We start from the raw sequence: 22623 nt of genomic DNA on the forward strand, positions 1-22623 counted from the left end.
TTTGTTATATTTGCAAGACGTTCCGAAACCTGCTGTCTCAATTATAATGTCTTAAAAATCAACTTAATATATACATACAATAATACAGACATGATCAAACAAGTGTGTCTAAGCTGGAGTTTTTTTGTTTATTTGTTTGGTTTATTTTACCTCCTATTTTCAAGTTAGTCTGCACTGCACTAAGAAAAAAAAAAAGTTCAGGTTTCCTTCTCTTGCTGTTTTAATTCCTGGTGTGCAGCCTGCGGGTCCATCTCACCATAAAAGGGCAACAAACGCCAAAAGAACCGTGATTAATGAGCGACGTTCACGTTTACCTGGGATCCACCTGCAGGAGCAGCTCTATTGGAGGTGTGGAGACCTGCTGAAGGCTGCAGTGCAGGCTGCTCAGTCTAATTCAGCAACAGCAGTCATGGAAAAGGAGAGTAAGTTATGTAGCCAACCTCTGGTTTATTCATCTTACCTCGAGTGTATATACATTTCTTTTTTCCGATATTGTTAACGCGTTGTATCAGATGTTTTTTCCTCCATTCAGGTCAGTGGAATGCTGTTAGTTTGGTAACTGCAGACACCCTCATTTTGTTGTGAGAGGAGTTGTTTCGGTATAAATAATGAATTATGTACACAGACGTGTTGCTCAAGGGCCTGTTTGTGTTTGTCAGGTCAGTGTGGATGAGAACGAGGTGGAAGTTTATCTCTTCTATTCACGGGAAAAAAGACAGAAACGTCAAAAGGGCGTTTGTTTGCTCTGTCTGTATAACAAACTAATTTATTTGAGAAAATAATTCACTATTATCTTGATTTTAAACAAGAGGTCGGTAGTTATTTAAATTAATGTTAATATAATATATAGTTTTACTTTTGTTGAGGCAAAATGTTAAAATAGTTGCTGTGCCCTATTATATCAGTGTGTTGGTCTTTTTTGAAACATGTTTTATAATTATGGAGCTATTGAGAAAGTTTAGACTGATAGGCCGATCAGATCACATGAATTAGATTTGCAGGGGTGTGTCAAAATTTAATTCTTAATTCTTGGCTGTTATAGTCATGCAAAATTTTGAAAATTCTGCTATCAAGCCGTATCAAAGTCAGAGAGAGGCTCTAAATAAAAACAACATTTGGTTAAAAATGTAACTTCTTCTTATTTTAGGCTGAATAAAAATGATTTTTGACAAATTAGCTCTCATCAAAACTCAAAATTGATCATCTTTAAAACACAGCAAGATTTAATATCTTTGGAAAATATTTATTTTTCTGCCTAATCTGTATATCCTAGTATGGAAACCAGTTTTTATTGTTTTTTGAAGTCATTTTATTTTTGTTTACGACCCTCAGTAAAATATTAATCTACAGGCTAATTTATGTCAGATTTTCACAGTGATTCCTTTAAATCTACACATCTGGCATCCCTCTCTTTTGCTCGCAATTAGGCCTACAAATTCACCTCTGTGCAACAGGGACTGACAACACTTTGGCACATTGTTACTCATTTGGCCGCGGACTCCAATTTCATTTATTTTTCCGTGTGTGTGCGTCCAAACCTGACAAGATTTTAGATTTTACATTAATCTAAATTTAGAAAACAAATAGAAGTTGTAGATAAATACAATTATTTTCTTCTCGTACAGTTTTAACAGTTATTAGTGTATTTGTATGTATTATTAGCAAGAATAAATTCTAGTAAAATTGCTGTGTTTTTGAGATCCCCATAAACCTCCTCTAGGACCCTTGGGTGTTCCAGGACCCCGATTTTTTGTAAGTTTGAGCTTCACGGTTCTCCCTCCAGGCCCCTGTGCGCTATGCAGGAGCCACACAGAGTGGATTAGAAACGCAGCTGATCCTCAAAAGGGACTCTGGGGTCAATCCTCGGTCACAGTTTGAGTTTGTTGTCCCAGCACCACCCACACCTAAACAACAGACCACACTGGGCAAACAAGCACCTCAACAACGCAGTCACAGTCCAGCTCCGACGGCCTGTTTGACCAAAAACGCCTCCAGACTCGTTGCTAGATGCTTAAAAAAGGACACCAGCCTTGTGAAATCAGGTCGTCTTCTCTGGTTCGACCGCCAGAATCTGGCCCCGCGCGGCTGATGGTTCCCATTAGGGCCTTCAGATAAACACATGGACGATGACAGATGTTTGACGAAAACCATTAAGGCTTTGTGAAGGAGGAAAAGATGTTTAAAGCTTTTGACTTTAAGGAGGTGACACAGAAATTAGACGCAGAATTCATTTGCGCGTCCTTGACGTGGCCTCATGCGCCCTGTGCCAAACACACATTTGTGCCAGGAAATTCAACCCACGAAAAAAATGACTTTTTAACATTGATGGGTCAAATGAAGTTTAATTTTTCATGCTGTTCCATAAATAAAGGTAAGGGTAAAGGTAAACAACGAATTTCTAATTCAAATATATGAACCTACATTTAAATTTTAATGTTAAATCCTTTTGGGGAAAATTCATTTCTCTGAAACTATATAAAATACCAATTATGCAAACACGTTCTTCAAACAACATTCAAGCTGCGGAGCTGTTAAAATATCTAAATCAAGTGAAGATTAAAATTGAAATATTCATATATTTATCTATTATAATTAACAAAACATATTTCGGTTATAGAATTACAAGAAATAAGCCTCGTTTAGAATGAGACATTTTTAACTTGTGAATATTAAAATATTTTTTTGCCAGAAACAGACAGGGTTATTTCTGCAGTAAGTTTTGTTCATAATTTTGATTTCTTTACATAGTTTTAAACATTTTTCAATATAGGCTGATACAGATATTTAGAAGAATTTAAAAGCTAAAAATTATATTTATTATCATTAAATAAGATTCCTACATACATTTATGTCAGAGTTTTCTCCAGTTTCTTGTATTTTAGGTTTTTATTTTCCACTGGGTTGTTGGGCTTCTATTGTAGTGCTAAATCACAAAAACATATTAATATATCATAATTATATATATATATATATATATATAAATATATATATATATATATTATATTATATATATATATATATATAATATTATATATATATATATATATACTATATCATATATAGTATATTTTGGAGGTATCATGTCCTCGACTCTTTTTATTCTTAACCTCAACTGATGGTGTGAATGAACACACGTTTCACGTTTTTACAGGATGCTGCAATCTGTTAAAGCTAAAGTTTTAGTCTGTGGCTAAATGACAAAGACTCGAGAAGACTTTCACAATATCTTTTTTCTTAAAACAGCTATCAGTGGACACAGAAAGATGCAGCGTTGACAACACGGCTCACAGTCCACCACCTGAGAGTGTGGAGGTATTTATCTCACAACTACATACACACACTTTTTACACATGCACAGAAATGCAGTGACATTTGACACACATTTATACTGTGGTTGCTAGTAAACAAATGCAAATAGGTGCTTGAGGATATGAAGCTCGGGGACAAGTTTGCACAGGCACAAACACACACACACACACACACACACACACACACACACACACACACACACACACACACACACACACACACACACAGCAGAGAGAGAAATATTTTTTTTTAAATCACCCCGGAGTGTTTAACTGATGCCCTTGCCTATGAATTCTCACCTTGTTGATTTCATTTACTCGTTTTTCTCAGAGGCTTGAGTGAATTTGGGTGTGTGCATGAAAAAGAAAACAGTGGAAAAGACCGTAAAGTTCTGAGAGAATTACCTAAAAAGAGAAGGAGGCAATACTTTTACAAAACAAAGTAAGTTCCTAGGCCCAAGTCATTGTACCACCTTCGGAAAATATCCATTTGGCTTTGCCATCAAACCTTATTGACCAAAGCTTTTGAGGTTCAGCCTCATTTCTCCTTTGTAATAGAGAAATCCTATTTGTAGGACATTATGCAAATGAGAAGTGCAGGGATGTGAAGACAAATATAGTCAGTGTGTCCTCAAGGCCTGTGCAGTGACACCTGCACTGATCAGACTGTGCTTTTACGCATCCTGGTTGTGTTTTCTTTGTGGTCAGCTATGGAAGTCTGCCCTGGACACACAGTTTGAACATGCAGTTCAAATCAAAACAAAGAGAGCGAGACAGACGGACAGTTTCTACTCAGAGAGAAAGTACTGGAAGTCTAGAGAGACAGAAAGAGGCAGACAGACAGAAGTCACTCATCAGTGTAGTCGAGGTATTGGCACATCTGCACTCATTGACCACTCCTCTGTTGTGATTGGCAGCCAAAATGAATTCCTCCATCGACAGATGTGCGTCCCCATGTGCCGATAAAGGGACGGAGCCGATAGAGGGATTGACAGTATGATGGAGGAAGAGAAGGAGGGGAACAAAAGGAGAGGTGACATCATGAGGTTAGTGGCTGTTTGTTGTGTGCGAAACAGTGACTGAAACAGTAAAGTGTGTGGTGGTGTTTAGAGTGAGGAAAGGCAGAGAGCAGTAAGCTAGAGGCTGGCTGTACATCCACGGCAGAACTCACCCCCAAAGAGTTGTCGGCAGTTTTCTCCTTTTCTCTGTTGAAGCAGTCCCCACTCGACCAAATGCTGTGACACAAAGACATGCGAACAGACGAGAGCACAGGCAGGATGCCTTAGCAGGTCTGAGGCCCAGAGAAGGAGAGAGGACTGGGAGAAGGGCAGTGGTCTAGAGACGGTGGTCCATCCATCACACATGTCCTGACCTCAGATTGACCCCAGCATGGCAGCCAATGAGGCGCCCTAACCCCCTAAAGAAAGCCCCCCCACCATAGACACACAAATAGAGACCCACACTCACACACACACACATATAGTTATCTACCCATACACACACAAGAGATCGGGTGACACTGAGAGGAGTCTGGATGCTCTTTGTGTCGGCCATTGTCACTTCCCAGAATCCTTTGTTTTTTACATGACTAATGTGAGTACCAACACCTGACAGACAGGCTGTTCATCCCGTGTCGCTCTCTCCCACACATGCACACACGTATATGTGCATGCGTGCACACACACACACACACACACACACACACACACACACACACACACACACACACACACACCTTAGACAGGAATAACCACTTACAAACATCCTGGCTAAAAAAAAAAGGTGTGTAGGTTCAGAAGAGCCACACACAAACAGACCTGGATCAGGGACACGGGGGCAGTCTTTGTGACTGCTGCATAATTAGATAAAGAGAACAGAAGGAGTTACAGGAAGAAGTTCAGACATTTGAGTCAGTGAAATCTAAATTGTGAACAGTGTTCAGATAGTTACAAGAAAATACTATTACTATTGACGTGTGTTTTATGTACATGTTGCCTCTTTTGAGACTTTTTAAGGCATGAGGTGTTTTTGTGCCATTTTCTTCACAAAAATGTTACAAATGTTACAAATCACACCCTCTGCATTCTACAATTTTTTAGTATTAGCACCGGCCTGGCTCCTCGATATGCGTGGGAGTGCTGTACTGCTCCCGATGAGCAGTTGGTGCGTTGCATGGCCTTCAGTGTATGAATCCGTGTGACTGAGTGAATGACACAAGTATTGTAAAAGGCGCTTTTAGCGGTTGGTAGATCAGAAAGGTATTATATAAATATCTATTTACCATTAAACAAAGTGTTTGATGTCTTAACAGATATTTAAAAAAACATTTTATTAAAGCACTTAATCTGTATCATCTTTTCTTTGACAACTGAATGTAATTTAATGTCAACAAATGTCTGCATAATTATGAATGAATTACAGTTTAAAACACCCATATTCTATTCACATACTGTACCTACAGCAGTGTTGGGGAACAACCGGCAATGAGTTACATATTTCTCATCTCATCTAAATCCTCCACACCAACATGTCACATTTTCTGTACTTAACAAGCACGGAAACGGAAAAAACAAGACATGGTTTGACAAGCAACAGGCAAATGTTAGAATATTCACTATCAACAGCTAACATTAACGTAGCCTGGTGAGAAGTCATCTCATCCTCAGCTGAAGACCAATCCACTGAATGTAGGCCGAGTTAAATTGATGGCTAGGTAGTAGCTAGAAAAGACGCAGACGCAGACAAATAAGAAAACTTCTGAGTCATCAAAAGGCATGTTTGTTCTCTTTTTGCAGAGGCTATAACCAACTTCCCACCTCTGTGCTGAGCTAACACATCCTGCAGTAGTCTGTACTCTGACAGAAGAAATTCATCTCAGTCCTTCATCAAACTCCTGATATGACTACAAATAAGTCAGCCGTGTGTTTCTGGGATTGGTCATTTATTAGAGAATATCAAATTGTAATACCTCACAGTATAATAATTACTAAAAAAGGCATCACGTTAGTGTGATACTGTTTCAACCTAGAACATAAATAGTGACATCAGATATTGAATTATTAAGCATAATGTATAATAGGTATTTAAAACAACTAAAACCAACGCTTCTTTGGCAAATTAAAGAAAATAATGTGCATCCCATAATCTTGTATTATGCATCTTTTAGTCTCACATTTTGACATAAATAATCATGACTATCTAAAAAAGAATAACTTTTACAAAAATTCAAGTCAAGTCAAAAGCAAGTTGCACTGTATATGTTTTTTTAAACACCTCTTGCTATGTTTTTGTTATGCTTGCTGTAATTTTCTTATCGAGCCGAAGATGTAAGATTAACACACAAAGCTAAAACATAATCCCAACTCCTGAAGTGCACAGCCAGCAACACACCCAACAGCTTTTTCTGAGTGCTTGTCAATAGGCGAATACAGCCTGAGCCAAGTCTTTGATATCAGTGACCTGAGCCTTTGGTCTCATGAATAACCAGACAGGTGAAGTAGCACGTGTTAGAATAGCCTGAAGGAGATCATTGCTAACATATCATAGAGAGAAAAGACAGAACGCCGATTACTTTCACATACAGACACGCACAACTGCAGGGCAGAGGAGAGATTTCAGCGCCTCACATTTAACGTCTCCATGTCAAGCAGAGTTTGTGTGAATGTTGGGACTCTCCTCGGGGCGACGTGCAGCGTTTGTCGGGACGTTTGAGCTCACCTGACACCGTTTTACCTGAGAACCACCTGTCAGTACTCCCCATAGGAAGAGCAATGATGCTCACGTGCGTTGTGACAGAAGACCACTGGAAACACAATATGGGAGGGATTAGGGAGCAATTTGTGCGTTAACTGACGCAAAATGGGAACGCTCAACCTCTTTGATGGTTGCTGACAAGTTATTAGGCTAGGTCAAACAAAGACATTTTAATAATTTTCAGCTAGATTTGATACAGTTGTTGTCTAGATTTCTTCGTCCTCGAGTTTTTGACTGATATGTTAGAGCATTTCTGATGTTAGTAGCACTAATTGAAATTAACATATTATACCAAGCTTTGTGGCATTAGATGAGCAGTGACCATCAGAAGCAAAAACAAGTTTACTGATCCCAATTACTTGGGTGCTTCAGTGCATTTTAGTGTTTTAATGCAGAAAATGACACACTCACAGCTGTAAAGCCAGCATGGATTTAAAAACAGAGAGTGTTAATACAGCAGCTTGTTATTGTTAAGAATGACGGAGATGTTTCAGTGACAGATGTAAGGCTTAGTGTAACTCTAAGCCTCTCATTTGTACTTGCCCTGAGGCACATCACACTGTGGGAGTTTGAGAGTGAAACTATGCACTGATAGGCTGCCTGTCCCCTTTAGGCAAAGAGCAGTCTAGATTTGAATCTCCAGCACTAGTAACAGTAAGCTTAGCAAGACAAATAGACTCTAAGACAAATCACAGATCCTGTATGTTTATGGCTGTGTAAACATACTAGATAACAGCTTCTTATCACGGTTGAGATGAGATGCTGTCAGAGCAGCAGTGGTCATGATGTTGTGAAAGTTGTAGTAGTTGTTTTTTTTTTTTTTTTTTATTCCAGTCATGTTTCTACACTGTTCCCCCTGAAAGGCGACTACAGCCTCACTTCCCAAAAGCATCTTAAAGGAATAGTTTGGGTATTTTGAAGTAGGATCTACTTACAGTAGATGGCGGTCAGTGTGCCACCAGTTTGCAGAATCTGATGAGCTGATATGCAGTGTGCTGTGATCCCTTCCCGCTTTTCCAAATGGGGTGCGTTTACTGCTGCCTGTTGTACGTAATACAGTGACTACACGTAATTGTACCTCATACATCCTCACTTCAAAGTACCCAAACCAGCCCTTCAAAGCTGCAGTGATTATAAAACCTGTCTTTTGCAGCTTCTTACAGTTGCAAGGTAAATAAACAGATCAAGGAATTCTTCCTTCTTCTTGTGGAAGAGTTACTTAGCCATTCATACTTTCATCATAGCTACAAATACTTTAGTGTGGCCAAGAAGGCTTAAGGCAAGTTTCCATATTTGCTAGTGTTATGCTATGCACTGTATGTTGTGCTGTCAAACTGGTGAGTTTGCTTGTGTTCCATTTATGTGCTGCTTATTTTTTCCAAATGCAGCACATTTCGAAGTGGTGAGGATATTTTTATCCTTAGCTTGTGTATTTACTTACATCATGGGCAATGACACTTCATCCATCAAAAACAATAAAAAACAAAGATGTGTTTCAATCCTTCACATTACTTTTAGAAGAAACTTTCAGTAACTTGTTATAATTCTCTTAAACTAACCAAGTGGCTTGTTTACATCTGTAAATCTCCTTCCTCCTCCAGCTGCTTGGACAGCTATACCAGAAAGCATATTACATAGCATAACAAGTTTGATAGAGAGACGTTTGTCACCAATTACTGCGGTTATTTCATTGTGAATATAGTTTTTCTATGCCCTTGTTTAAAAATGTATCCATTCCTGACAAAGAGGAAGGTATATTGTATACATTAACATTGTTAACCTGATGACAGAGGCCGGCACATAATGTTGATGCCATTCACTTACAGTATGCAGGAAGCTTATATGAACTGTCACCACTGGATCTGAAGCTGGTTCTTACTTTGTGCTTGAGGGTAAGGTTTAAGGGCTTAGCGAGGCTTGAGCGAAGTAGCAATGAAGTTTACTTTCTAACCACTTTCACCTAGTAACACTGTGTACTTTAGAAAATGCAGCAGAAGTTCTGTTTATAATGTTTTACTTTTAAGTGTACTGTATCAGTTCAGTAAAGTTCAGTAAAGACAGCTCATTGTCTGCAAGGACCAATTTTGAACATGTGCCATTTTAATTTTTTCTACAGTAAAAGTTTAGAATTCAATATGATTAAATTATTTTTATACTAAAATTGAACAAATCAATATTAAAGAAATTACCGTAATTTTCGGACTATAAGCCACTACTTTTTTTCACACGCTTTGAACCCTGCGACCTATACAACGGTGCGGCTAATTTACTGGCTAACGATCACCGGGGGCACTCTCTAGCAGTAAACGCAAAAGTGACGTGGGGAAAGATTATGCGCCGAAGAAGACACTAGTTTTGAATTTGAACTTTCATTTTGCGCATCATGCACACACTCTCATCATAGAAAATACACGAAGAAATGCATATATGCAGCTTTTAAGTTAAAGGCAATCGATCTGGCCGTCAAAGAAGGAAATAGAGTTACGTGTTCATCCTGCGTAGATGGCGTGTTGATGCCGTACTGCTGATTTTCAGGCACAGTTTGAAAAAAAAGTGTCTTAAAAAATATTCCACGTACCATCTTTCTGTGTAAATATCTCATGTTACAACATGAAAACCTGCGGCTTCTGTGTAAATATCTCATGTTACAACATGAAAACCTGCGGCTTATATTGAAGTATATGTTCTTTTCAAATTTAGCTGGTTCGGCTTATATTCAGTTGCGCTCAACAGTCCGAAAATTACGGTATGTTGTGTAGTTAGAATTTAACAGTCATTGCTATATTGTATTTTCCTGTTTTGGGGAGGATTTGCCATAGATATATCAATAAATTTAATTAACCCAAGACAACCTAAATATACCTTCAGAAGTCCAGACTTCCGTACCAGACAACAACTGAAATCCCCCCAAAACCAAAATATTCTTTTAGCATCAGTCAAAGCAGACATGTGCTTTGACCATTTACTTTGAGTACATTGTATAAAGGTACTTTATGTGCGTGTGTTAAAGCGAGCTGACCTCTCCAACACCACATGCTCACCTGCAGACAGCTGGACAGTCACCCTCGTCAACACCTCCCTCCTCTTACTCCCCCTCGCTCGTTATCATTTGAGCTCCGCAGAGACTCTTCTAATGACAGCGCTTGTCTATAACATCGCCGTCACGGCTTGTGTACGTGTGTGTGTGTTACTCTCTGTGTGTGTGTTTGTGCACTCGTACGGGTGCATGTTTGCCCTGTAATGACAGCGGCTGTCTATAATGGCTCGTCCTGGCAGGGATCATTCGGTCCTCCCTCTCTCCCACGTCCGCTGTCCGGTGTCACCCGTGTCCGGGTGGACGATGATGTGATCTTTAGTCCCCTCTGCGATCTATAGACTGGCATTTGGCTCAGGGAGCGTCCCCCAGCCCTGACATGCATGCTAAAGCTTGCCGCTGTTCTGCCGATATCTACCCTGCCCGCCAAACCTCCCCCAACAGGAAGTTAACGCCAGCCAGCGCAATATTCCGACAGGCAGCATTAGATACTGGAGTGGCAGTTAGCCACTGAAGTTCGAGCCCCTATAGGGAAAGTATGGACGGTTTGTGTGTATGCATGAATGTGTGGTGCAGTGTATCTTTGGATGGCGTGCAGTAGCAGTTGAATGAATAACTAATTTGGTTTCATTTGTGCATGTCAGCCATTTCATTTTCATCCGTTGTTGAATGTTATTTGTATCAGGGTATCAGGGCAAATGTTCTAAAGAAACCTACACTGATTATAAGACCAGGAAATTGCATTTTCTCTGCTTAGGGTCAAGCTCAAACTTCTTAAAACTCCACCAATGTGCAGTATTTCCATACTGCATTCTTGCAGGCAGGCAGCAAGCGGATGAGGCAGCTACCTCAAAGACATACAAAACAAAGTAAAGTAGTATAGCATAGCTGCAAATGGTACCTAGTTGGAAAAGCTAGTACGTAGGCGACTGTTGTCATTGAGCAGGTGAATCTCTCATTGATAGCACCGCCCAAAAATCACATTGCATGTTAGAGCTAGTGCAAAGGTCTCCTTTGCTTAATTGCTGAATATGAGAGCATGGTTTCATCAACTGTGATGTAGAGAGGGAATCACAGTGAGCAGCAAGGTTTGCAGTGGACAAATCTTTATTAAATGTGTGTTACTTTAGATTTCAGATAACTGAGCCTTTTTTTTTTTACTCACTGAGATCTTTACTCTCACTAAGTTCAGGCAGTATTAGAAAATTGTAGCACAAAACATAAGCGGCCCATAAGTCCCCACATATGGCTACATCTGTAGTTTTCATAACCTAAAGTGTGTAACTTACAAAGTAAGCAACAGCTAACCCCTTAACACAGAACTATAAATGAAGTTTTACTTCTTAAGTACCCAATAGTCCAAATTCTTCAAGCTAACAAGAAGGTGAAAAGATTTAGTAGTTCTCACTAAAGCTCACTAAAATGCAGCTTGGCATTAGTTCTGGAAAAGCACTTAAGTTCTACACACAGACAGCCAAGTTAAAACCAAAAATCACATTTCTAAAGACCTTAAAATAGGCTACTTCTAGTTATACTTTTTCTGCATGTGCATGTTACTGACAACAATAGCTGATTTCTCCCTCCACTGTGCCAGTTTCTTCTTATGATGTCTGCAGCATCTCTTGCCTTGAGCGTTTTTGTGAGTCCCATACTGCAGTGACGTGTGTCTGTTTGGTTCTCTTGTATGAGGCGCTGGCAGTATTATTGTACTCCCTGCGGAAACCCCTGTCTTGATTGTAGTAATTAGGGAGTAACCTCAGGAGCTGAGCTATTTTGCCAATTAAACTGTATATTCATTTGTGCAATAAAAAGTTCCTGGAGTGAAAGTGGGCTCCCACAGCAGTAGTGGCTCGTACTAATCTACTAATCTGTTATTTAGATAATGTGTTTAGTGCTACATACCACTGACAGCACAACACAGATTCAATTCAATGCCCACCTTTCCCCATTTTGTATCTAGCATGTAACATCTTCAGCATATATTATCTAGCCCACAGGAAGAACCCTACATATTTTACAATTCGGGCAACATAAACAGTTTGTGTGGGATGACAAATTCATAAGTTAGCATGAGCAGTCATAGGAACAGTCAAACAAAAATAAAGTGCCATCAACATGAAGTCTAATTACAGGACTGGGCACACAACTTAATTTAAGGAGAGACTCCAGCAACATTCACACATCTGTTCAATCATTTTCTAAATCTACCTAATCTCTATAAACAGATATCTGCATATGAATACAGAATCTGTCGACAGGGGACCACGAGTTTTCGTTAGTATTCCGAGTAGTATTGACCAGTCATGTTTGAGCGAGATTTGGTTGCAACTATCTGTGTGGAGAGCAAAAGATATCTGTCTATAGACATTAGCAGAAATATGTCTTTCTCATCACTAATTTGACTACAGAGGAAGTCTTGGCCCGGATATTCATTATCCGTATTTTGGATATCCACTGGCTACTCCGGAAGCCCAGAAACACTGGGTATTGCCCCATTACGAGATTGATATCTTCCTATTTTGTTCAGGGTCATATGAGGTTGCAACCTTTCTCAGCATAGTCTGGACTACACATAAATGAACACTATAGACAATTCTGTATAAATTAAAAAGAAAGAAATGATCTTATGCATCATCACTTTAAAAGTAGATGAGTTCCTTTAAATGTGAACATTGAGCGCTGTTTGTTTGACTATAGAAAGTCTCTATCGCAACCCTTATTAGCTTATTATATTGACATGCGCGTGTCTGTTTATGCGTCCGTGTTTTCTATCTCTAATGTGGGCTTATATGCTCTTTGGTGTGCCATTCGGTGTGTGTATTCTGGCTGGTGTGTGTGGTCCTGAGGGACTGGCTGTGTCCACTCCTGCATTGATGCCATCACACCCTCATCTGCATACCTGACAGCACAGACCTTCTTCTTCCTTCTTCCAACCCCCTTTCCTCCATCTCTCTGTCTGTGTGCCTCCTCCAGCGCAACCTTTTACTGTCATTTCTTCTACAGACTTTTCGCTTTTCTTCATTCACCTTTCTTGGTTGTCCTGTCTACACTTCTCTCACTTTCTCAGTTTTTGCTTTCTCACCCTCTTGCTAATTTTCACTCTGGGTCAATACTGTGTGTGTTGGGGATTCAGCAGTTGCAGTTTCTAGATAAACACCCTTTTAGGAGGATTATCCCTGTTGTCCTAACAATGTAAACCTGGGATTAGCCATGACTCTCCAGGGATATCTGTGTATGCATGTTTGTCTGTTGTTCTAGCCGCGAAAGCTCGCCATCTGAAAAGGTCTTTCAGGCCGTGTAAGATCCCAGTAGCTTACTGCACACACAGGTCAATAGAGGTAGCGTAATACATGCATCTGTTTATCAAAATGTGTGTCTTTACATTAAATCTTTGATGTCATGTTACTAAAAATGAACCTCCCTTTTGTCATAGTTGTGAGATCTAGCAAAAGGGTTGTTTGCATTTCCTTCCTCAAACAACAAAGCCAATGGTACAATTCTAATATTTTTTATTAAGATTTTAAATTGTGCATTGTTTACATCCATGTTAGTTAGCCAGCCAGAAGAATTCTCATTGGGTGCAGTCACAGTACATTACTGTTATCAGTGGAATAACATGAAACCGCCAACAGGAAAGTGTAACGCAGTACATAAATGCTCACACGTGTCATACAGATGAAAAGGAAACTTCCTCGTGTAAACATTCCTACATACCACTACAAGTGGTTAATAACTCCACAGGGTAACTTTAAGGAGCACTGAGAACAAAAACACCACTGTAAGCAGGGGGGCTGCGTTGGTGGGGGCATGTTGGTCCAGATTCTGGTCGGAGGATGAAATGTGAAACTCATGAAGGCCAGTTTTAATAATAGATTCATGTGTTCAAAGGCCTATCACATACCATGTCACCATAATCTGATCCTCTATTGCAATGATCACCAGGTAAACAGCACAACTACACCACTCAGGTTACAAAGTAACCTACCAGAGCACTCTGAATCAGGATCTCTGCTGTATCAACACAGTGTCATGCATTGCTAATGAAGGAAACAAATTCTCTACATTAATTAAGAGTTAATGGCGGAGCAGCCAAGCACCATTCTTCAAGCTCAGGGTAACTAAACTGCTGGCAGAGGGGTGAAGGAGGAAGAGCTGAAAAGAAATTAAGGCGGGGAAGCGAGTAAGGGAGTGATTGAGAAGGCGGGGCGGGGTTTGTGGTGGCGCAGAGGAGGTGAGAGGTCAAAGGTCAGCCCCCCTAGTGATATCTTCTGTGCCAGAGAGGCAGTCACGACCCGGTCAACGTAGGTTCAGGTGTCAGAGAGAGACGACTGACTGACGAGACCAAGCAGGACCTCTCCTGCGCTCCGTCCCGGTTGGACCTTTCATCCTTCCTTCCCTCCCTCTCCCTGTCACTCCTCTGTGACCCATCTCTCCCTTCCTTCAACCACTCGCTCTCTTCACTGCCTACCCACAGAACCCCAAACCTGTCATCCTCTCATCCTTCCCTCCTTTCTTTCCCCCCACTCACCTTCTTTTTCACCCCTTAAACTAAACATTACCACAGGGTTTCACTCAGCAGGCCAGGCAGACTGGGGCAGCTCTCTGTGGGGCTGCATGTCTTCAGTCCACCATCATGTGCTCACACGGCTTACATTCACACTCACATAGGAACATACACATGCACATACTGCATATATATGCACACAGGTTGCTGGAATGTAGCCAACACTGTGCTGCCAATCCTAAAGGAACACTTGGAATATTTGAGTCTGAATGGACTTTCCATTTTTTCATGGACGGGTCTTATTTTTCTAGTAGTTGCTATCATGCCTGTCAGTTATAAAACTACTTTCACTGGCTTCATTGTTGAGAATCTGCACATGTGCACACCATTAGACAAAGGTGACTTACACAAAAATAAAAAAAATAAAATAAAATTTCTAATACGATGTTATATTGCTGAGCTTCTTTGTTATTTCAAGTTCTGGCCTATAGTTCATCCTTTAGGAAGTGTGTTCTGTTGTCCCACTTTAAAATGTTGTAAAGCAAATGAGTTTTCCTTTTAAAAAGGGTCAATAATGAAGTCGCAACTTAAATTGAACTGCAACATCATCCGATTAAGACTTTGTGATGTTAGGTTGGACGATGAGTTTTGAACGGCAGAAATGAGCATTCAGAGAATAGTTATTGAGCCACTGCTATTGACTCTATTAACCTCCACAGATTTATTATGGTCATTTTGTGTTGTGGGACAGTAAAACATTTATTTATTACAGCTTTAGCACATACATGGTACTCATTTCCATCTTATAATGCATCCATTAAATCAATATAATACACCTATTATTGTGGGTGAATGGTACTGTAGGCTTGATACATACCATTAAATTGGGAGGAATTGAGATGCTTATTTTATCATCAATGACTATTTTCTAATTACAGCACACTGTATTACCACAAATTACAAATATATATCAGAGAAACTGTGTTTACATGTCAACATAACTTTAGAATATGATATGCAATGTCATAACAGCGGATACACATTAGTTATTGACTCCGTCTGACCTGGTCACCAGCCTGAGCTGATAGATTAACCACAGCTGACCGCAGGTTAAAGTGCTTGCTTCATTTCATCAACCACTGGTGATGGATGAACCAAATGTAGCTATTAGTTATTGAGACAGTAACTATGATGGCCATTGTTTGTTCTGCACTGAAGAAAAGAAAAAAACATTTAGGATTGTAGCAAAGTGGGATGTGCTAGAACCATCACTTTTTGTAAAATTAGTAGCCAATGTTAAAATACATTGTGAACTATAGATTTGTCTGATTCGTCTTTATCATACATTGCCTTTTTGCTTAAGTCACAACACGTTTTATGTTCAGCTTCAGAACTTGGGAGTTAAAATCAGAAATGTCACTGTAGATATTTTCTTAATTCCTTATGTCATAACCTGACTGTGCCAGATGATTTGTTATACAGAATCATCTGGGAAGTCATCATTGGAAAATGTATGGAAAAGGACATGCACTTTCCAAAAGAATACAGACCAGGTGTTTGGATGAAGCATCTGTCTAGCATCATCTATCATGGAATACACTTGAACTAATCAGATCAGTGAACCATATAAGTCAAACTCTTGGAAGAAGAACAAAAACATCTTCACCATCAAGAAAAACCTTCAGTGCCGTTTTTTGCTCCTTCCAATAAAAAAATACTCAAGTTCTGATATATCTGATGCTAGCAGCATCTATGCTAACCAGTTTAGCAGCTGTCATCATTGTTTTTGCAACAGTCACTTCTCACGCATGTCATCACATACCACATACCATAAACCACGCCTGTAGTTCATGTCAAAGCTGCCAGTGGTTCCTCATAGACACCCACTGGTTTGTAACCACTGTGGTCGGACATAAACAGCAAGCTTGATGCCTGGCATTCTCTCATGATCTCACATCCAGATGCAGAGGCAAATATATGTTAAAACCACGCCCTAAAACCAAATATACAGACAAAAACATCAGTATTAAACGATTCTGCAAATCCCAGGAAATCTGTGAACATGCAGTGCCAGCATCTTTCTCTCTACAATAGAAAAAAGGTGACCTTTAATTGCATGTCTGTGATGGGACATAAACTTCTGTATAAGAGTCAGATTCTACATGCCCATTGTCCACCTGTTTTCCACACCCACGCAACTTTATGTCTTGCTATATAAAGGGCACACTACTTCCTGCACTGGTACTGAAAGCTGGTATTGGACATAAATCATGAGGTGCAGAAAAGAGGAATACTATTAATGCACACATACTGAAACCATCTACTTTGCATTACTGCTGCTGCTCATGTCTAAAATCCCTTTGAGGCAATTTCATTTGCTGAATAAGACCATTAGCTAATGACATGTAATGTACCCTATCAAAATCTCAAATAGTTTAACATTTTTGATGGACTGGTATGCAAAATTTTGATATACTACGCATAGTCAATCGTGTAATTCAGCAAGTCTCAAGTCTCATACACAATACATTAAATACTGTCACTTTTTCGATGATAATGGGGTCTCAAAATACAATAAAATGTTTTTATTCAACTATTTGCCCATCAGTTTTCATACTGCGTGTAGTCTGGGAATAGTTTATATTCATAACCATTTCACGTCTGCAGAATGGACCTCACCCCGAAGGTATGGACGAGCTTCTCATCACTCTCTTACTGTCTCATCATCGTGTTGACTGGCTGGCATGCCTGAGGACACAAGACAGCCAGACATAGACACTGGCAGGTATGCACACACAGACATATACTTTGGCAGGTGCAGGCTGCACGGAGGGCTGCTAGTCATTTCTTCTGTGTTGCTTTTCATTAACTTGTCTAATACAATCAAAGACTGTCAGCAAGAGTGACAGAAGGAGAAAGAAAGGGAAGAAAGGGAGGAGAGAGAGATTGCCTTCTCTTTTTTCACAGATATGACTCTGTTCAAGCAGCTGCATCTAAAATTAAACTTCCTTTTTCTGTCTGATAACATTGTGTCTGGCTTTTTGTCGCTCCTGAAATGTCCTCGGGCGTTTTACACACACACACAGATGCATCACATACACACACGTAGATGTGAGAAAATCTAGTAATAAAAGCATGAGTGCTCTGGGCAGCATACATTCTACACTGTCAGCTCATCATATAGTATGTCTCTAGAAGCGCACACCTGCATGTTCGGAGACAGAAAAAAAAAAAAACGAAAAGGCAACTATCGTTATTGAAAAGTGACATTTTCACCAATGCAATCAGGATGTTTAGTGAAATGCCACAGCTTAATGAAATAACGACAGAATACATTTACCTCTCTGCATAAACCGATGGCTTATTTCTTTGCTTTCGGGAGGCGCGTCACTCTGCTAAAGGTTAAAGGGAAGATATTCTAATCAGGGACTCTTTACAGAACAGCAACTCAATAAGGTCAACTGGTGTCACAACATTCAGGTTGGTGGGAGGAATGTGTGTCTGTAGAAGTGTGTGTATGAGTGCTAGTGTGATGGTTACTTTGTAGGCATCCTGTTTACCTTGCACGGTTTCATTTTGTTATCCCCTCTTTCTCCATCTTCTTGTTTGCTTCCCATGAAAACACAATCACTACATTCCTCTCAGAAACACACACATACACGTACACTGAGTCACATGTGAAGCGCTGGTGTCTGACGGGGTGATCCGCCGGCCAATCGGCCGTATTGATTATTGGGCCAGGGGAGGTTGGTGGAGCGGCAGCAGTAATTAGGGCTTTTTGGTGTGGATTAGCTGAGAGAAAAGGTCACCCGCTCAACATCAGTGGCAGGACAACAGGGGAGGGGTGGATGGGTGGAGGGGACTGTCCCCAAACGTGATGACCATGACTGGCAGAGCCGTGTATGTATAGATAGGTACACACATGTAGAAAAAGGGTGATTCCATTTTAATACAAGGATTTTATTTTATTTTATTTGTAATGATAACACTGTACCCACCAGAAAATTGTTGAGATCTAGGAACACAGTAAAAATCTGACAGGGCAGGTAACTTGATTCAGACAGGTTGTAAACAAGCCAGACTGTCAAAACCACCACTTTACTTGGAAATAAAACACCCAAGTGAGCTCTCCCTTTTTACAGGAAAACTGTGTGCACAGAACTATACTATGTGACATAATATATTAAAGTTACACCAAGAGGTCAAATTGGGGAAACATTTCTCAAATCGCCTTTATTTTCTCTTCAAAAATAAATTGGGCAGGATTTGTTTAAAGGGAAATTCTACCAATTTTAAATGCATGGAGTACAACTGCATATGTGAAATAAATTATATAAAAGAATAAAGTGATGCCACTTGAGGCAGCATCAGATTGACGACCACAAGTCTGAAAATGAGTTCAAAAGAAGTGAGTTTACCAGACCACTGTAGCTTCCTCTTCATCTCTGCTTGGCTAGCATAACACACCTGAACCTCTGACCAAGTCGCCGCCAGTTGAGTCGCGTTGTGTGCCAAGTTTTGACGAGGAAGAAGAACACATGGAATAACAAAAAGCTGATATCTCTGGTTCTGCTTCTTCGATCTTGAACATTTTTAAACTTTGCAATGCTACGCATTCTCTGGTATAAATGGTATAAACATCTGACATGTCATCAAGTCAAGTTAATTTTATGTGAATAGGCGAAAGTAACTAATTTTCCTCAAAGGGCTTTACAATCTATAAAACATATGACACCTTCTATTCCCACACGCAATTTGGATAAGTAAAAACTACTACTGGAACTGATGGCTTTTTTTCCACTGTCTGATTTCTTTATAGCAATACTAATATATATGCTCCCCGAATTAACATGGTGAGAACAGTGTTATCATAACCCAGAGAATGAATGTTCAAGCTAACATGAATAGGTGTATTAACCACTTGAATTCTCTCTGTCTCTCTCTCTTTCTGTTTTTCTGTTTCAGACCTGCAGGTTGACTTCTCAGTGGTATGTCAGGTCTGCGTGTATCTTTGAGGGTCATGACCCTCCCAGACTGTGATCTGGACAAACAGGACTGAGGAGCTGCTACAGGACATGGAATGTCCCTTTTGTTTTTGTTTTGTTTTACTTTTTTTTGTTGAAAAGGTGGAAAATTCCTCTCTCTGTACTTGCTTGAGCAGAAGAAAACATTTTCTTGGCAATGAATGATGCAGTTTACATAAGAAACATTGTGTAACAAAAAACCTAAAACAAAATGAATAACGCTCAGGCAGTTCTCTTTGTTTTAACTGAGGATGCATTATGCTTTCTTTTCTTTTTTTGATTGTCGTCTTCTAAGCCACTGTGATTTACTTTAAAGGCAGCGCTTTTTTTGTGAACATATTTTTGGTGTTAGCACAGCCACTTGTCTGCATTATCTGTACGTCCCACATTATATATGTTCTCTGTGCGTCTGGAACCATGTGGAACCAATTGTTTCTTAATAAAAAAAAAAAAAAGCCAAAGTGGATGATTTAGAAGGTGTCTGCTTTTCTGCATTTACTGGGTGTCAGCTCCCCTTCTTCTGCTCCACAGCGGCTCAGTGTGAGGCAGCAGCAGCTGTGGCAGATTTGGGAGCGCTTGTTTTGTGCAAAGCTGCAGCACTCCTAGTGGCGGGACATGGAAGTAATGCTACATTTCTGCACCAGGAGCAGACAAGTGCCGACTGAAAGGAGCTGGTGTGCATTATTGTTGCTTTGTTTTTGCATCGCCTCGTGTTTGTGTGTTGTGTTTTTGCAGTTGGCAGTGTTTTTGTGTGTGGTTGATGGTGGTGGGTATGCATGACTTTTCTGTCCTATCACACAACAATATGTGTGTTCCCTAGTGTGTGTAAGTGCATCACTGGAGAAAAGTATCTGTGGTACTATGTGTTCACCAGCAGATCCGGGCTCAGGCTGTGTGCATTTTAACCTTTCTATGTTTGAGACAGTGTGTATGATTTGTAAATGTCAGTGAGAATGGCGTGCCAACAGAGGTTCTGAAGAAGTGCTGTGTTGTGTGACAATAAAGGACATACAAAACTGAGAGGTGAGTCGGAAACAAACATGTTAGGGCCAAACAAACCTTGAATCCTCTTTGAATCCAAAGCAGACGGCCGTTACCTTTCAGGTGAGGACAGTGAATGTGACTGATATCTCTCTGTATCCATCGGCAACATTTGATGCTTTTGTGCTGCTGCACTGAATATTTGACACAAGAAAATAACGTTTACAGTGACTGGTAAAGGTGAATAGGATTATCCGATTATTAACAATTTGACGCATTCTCCAAGTCAACAAAGTATTATAGCATGTGCGCTCATCACAAAATACATAATCCCTGTAATACCTGGTATTCCTGTTGTTACAACAAACTGGTGTTCATAAAGACTTTGTTGAGATTTTATTTTGTTTCCATGACAGAGGTATGCGGCTCGGATCTTGTCTGCTTGGGATTTTGCCAGAGAATCTGTTGTCATGGTGCCCTGCTCATATAAAGTTAACAGTACACCTATACGATACACTATAGCGGCAGGATAGGCAGGGCAGCCAGGGTCTATCCGGACTCTGCACAGCTCCTGCATTATAGAGTTCACCAGAGGGTCAAAAGTGTCACCACATACATCACAGCTGTAGCAGAACGGCACACACCGTTTCCATGGTGATCGGCCATTTTTTTCCCCCCACTGTGCTAAGCCAAACAGTGGTGGGTGGGTGCTGAGATACGAGGAAAGACAAAAAGGATTGTGTGCGCGGTCTTATGTATGTTTCAGAGTGTGTATGTAAAGCGAGCATGTTTATTTGGCCTGGTGTGTTTCGATTACGGCTAAGGAGACACATGTGTGCCTTCCTTGTTTGGTCTGACTATCTGCGGTCTCAGCTGTACTCATCAGCAACCCTGTGCAACAATAGCTAAGGTGCCCGCGGTGGGAGCTGCACAGCGTGATAAAACTGGCAAAATGACAGTGTCAGAAGCTCCATTGAACATAATCAGGCTTTGGTAGATGGGCTCGGCTGTTGGGTTTAGGACCATAAGTCTGGCGATTAAACATGCATGGGGAGAATCCTTCATCACGGGGCAAAAACAAAGCCGCCCTGCCCTTCCCACGTGTTCCAACATCGCCATGGAAAAAGCCTGTTTCCCTGGCAACCAAACTGGCTCTCTTTGTCACAGGAATGGGGAAGAAGGAGGAGGGAAGTGAGGTGGGGGAGTTGAGTGGAGGCATGACAGTCCACGCTGACCTCCACCTGACCTCTAGGTGAACATGGCGTGTTGGTTTTCCTGCTTTCCTGGAGGGAACACCGCGATTGGTCATTTTTAAAGAAGCAAAGATGAGATGTGTCGAAATTTCGTCTTAAGTTTGACACAGTCATAACAGACAAGTACAATGTTTCTGTTCAAAACATCACACACGTAGATACCAGAATGAGACCGAATGTTCTAGGGCAGAAAGAGGAAGGACATTTACATGTGCTGTCATTACTCCATTGTGACAGACAGTGCTGCCTAAATGCGCTCCCGAAACCTGACATCTTTTCTTCTACTGCCCCCAGTGGTGGGTTGTAGGGCCAGTGAAGGTGAAACAGGGAGAAGAATATAAAGCTCTGAGTGAAAGAGAAATGACTCAAGGCGAGGAAATGGAGGATGCAGTTCAGAAAGCGTAGTGGTGAAAAAAAGACAATGGCTTGTTAATACAGGGAGCCAGAAAAAGAGAGGAAGGGAGAGGAAGGAGGACAAAGTGAGACGCCGGCTTTATGTCGGCGTCTCTGTAATGTTAACCTAGTGTTTCCCTAATGGGCTTAATGACATATGGAGCACAGATTGCAGCAGGAACCGGCTCACTTTGAAATCACTGTCGCCTCCCTCAGGGCTTCGCAAACACTACATTATGAAGACGTGGCGACTAAGGACACGGGTCGTTTTTGATGATTTGGTTGACAACAGAATGGCTCTTTTCATGACCTAAAACATCTTTACATGTGACTGAACTGCTCTCAACAGGTGTAATACTTTCATTTTCAATTC

At 40.5% G+C, this 22623-nt stretch overlaps 2 long non-coding RNA genes across 2 annotated transcripts in view; one reads left to right on the plus strand and one right to left on the minus strand.

The window, feature by feature from the left end:
* LOC113747474 (uncharacterized) overlaps positions 1-22623 on the minus strand; it is a 50705-nt gene that overhangs the window by 11697 nt on the left and 16385 nt on the right. The gene's annotated exons all lie outside the window — the stretch shown is intronic.
* Positions 356-17386, plus strand: LOC104940578 (uncharacterized). The gene is made up of 4 exons (XR_003463653.1): positions 356-422; positions 3244-3312; positions 4226-4354; positions 17267-17386. It is a non-coding gene; the product is annotated as an uncharacterized LOC104940578 (long non-coding RNA).

This window comes from Larimichthys crocea, chromosome XIII (genome assembly GCF_000972845.2).
Source record: "Larimichthys crocea isolate SSNF chromosome XIII, L_crocea_2.0, whole genome shotgun sequence".
NCBI classification, from domain to species: Eukaryota; Metazoa; Chordata; class Actinopteri; family Sciaenidae; genus Larimichthys; species Larimichthys crocea.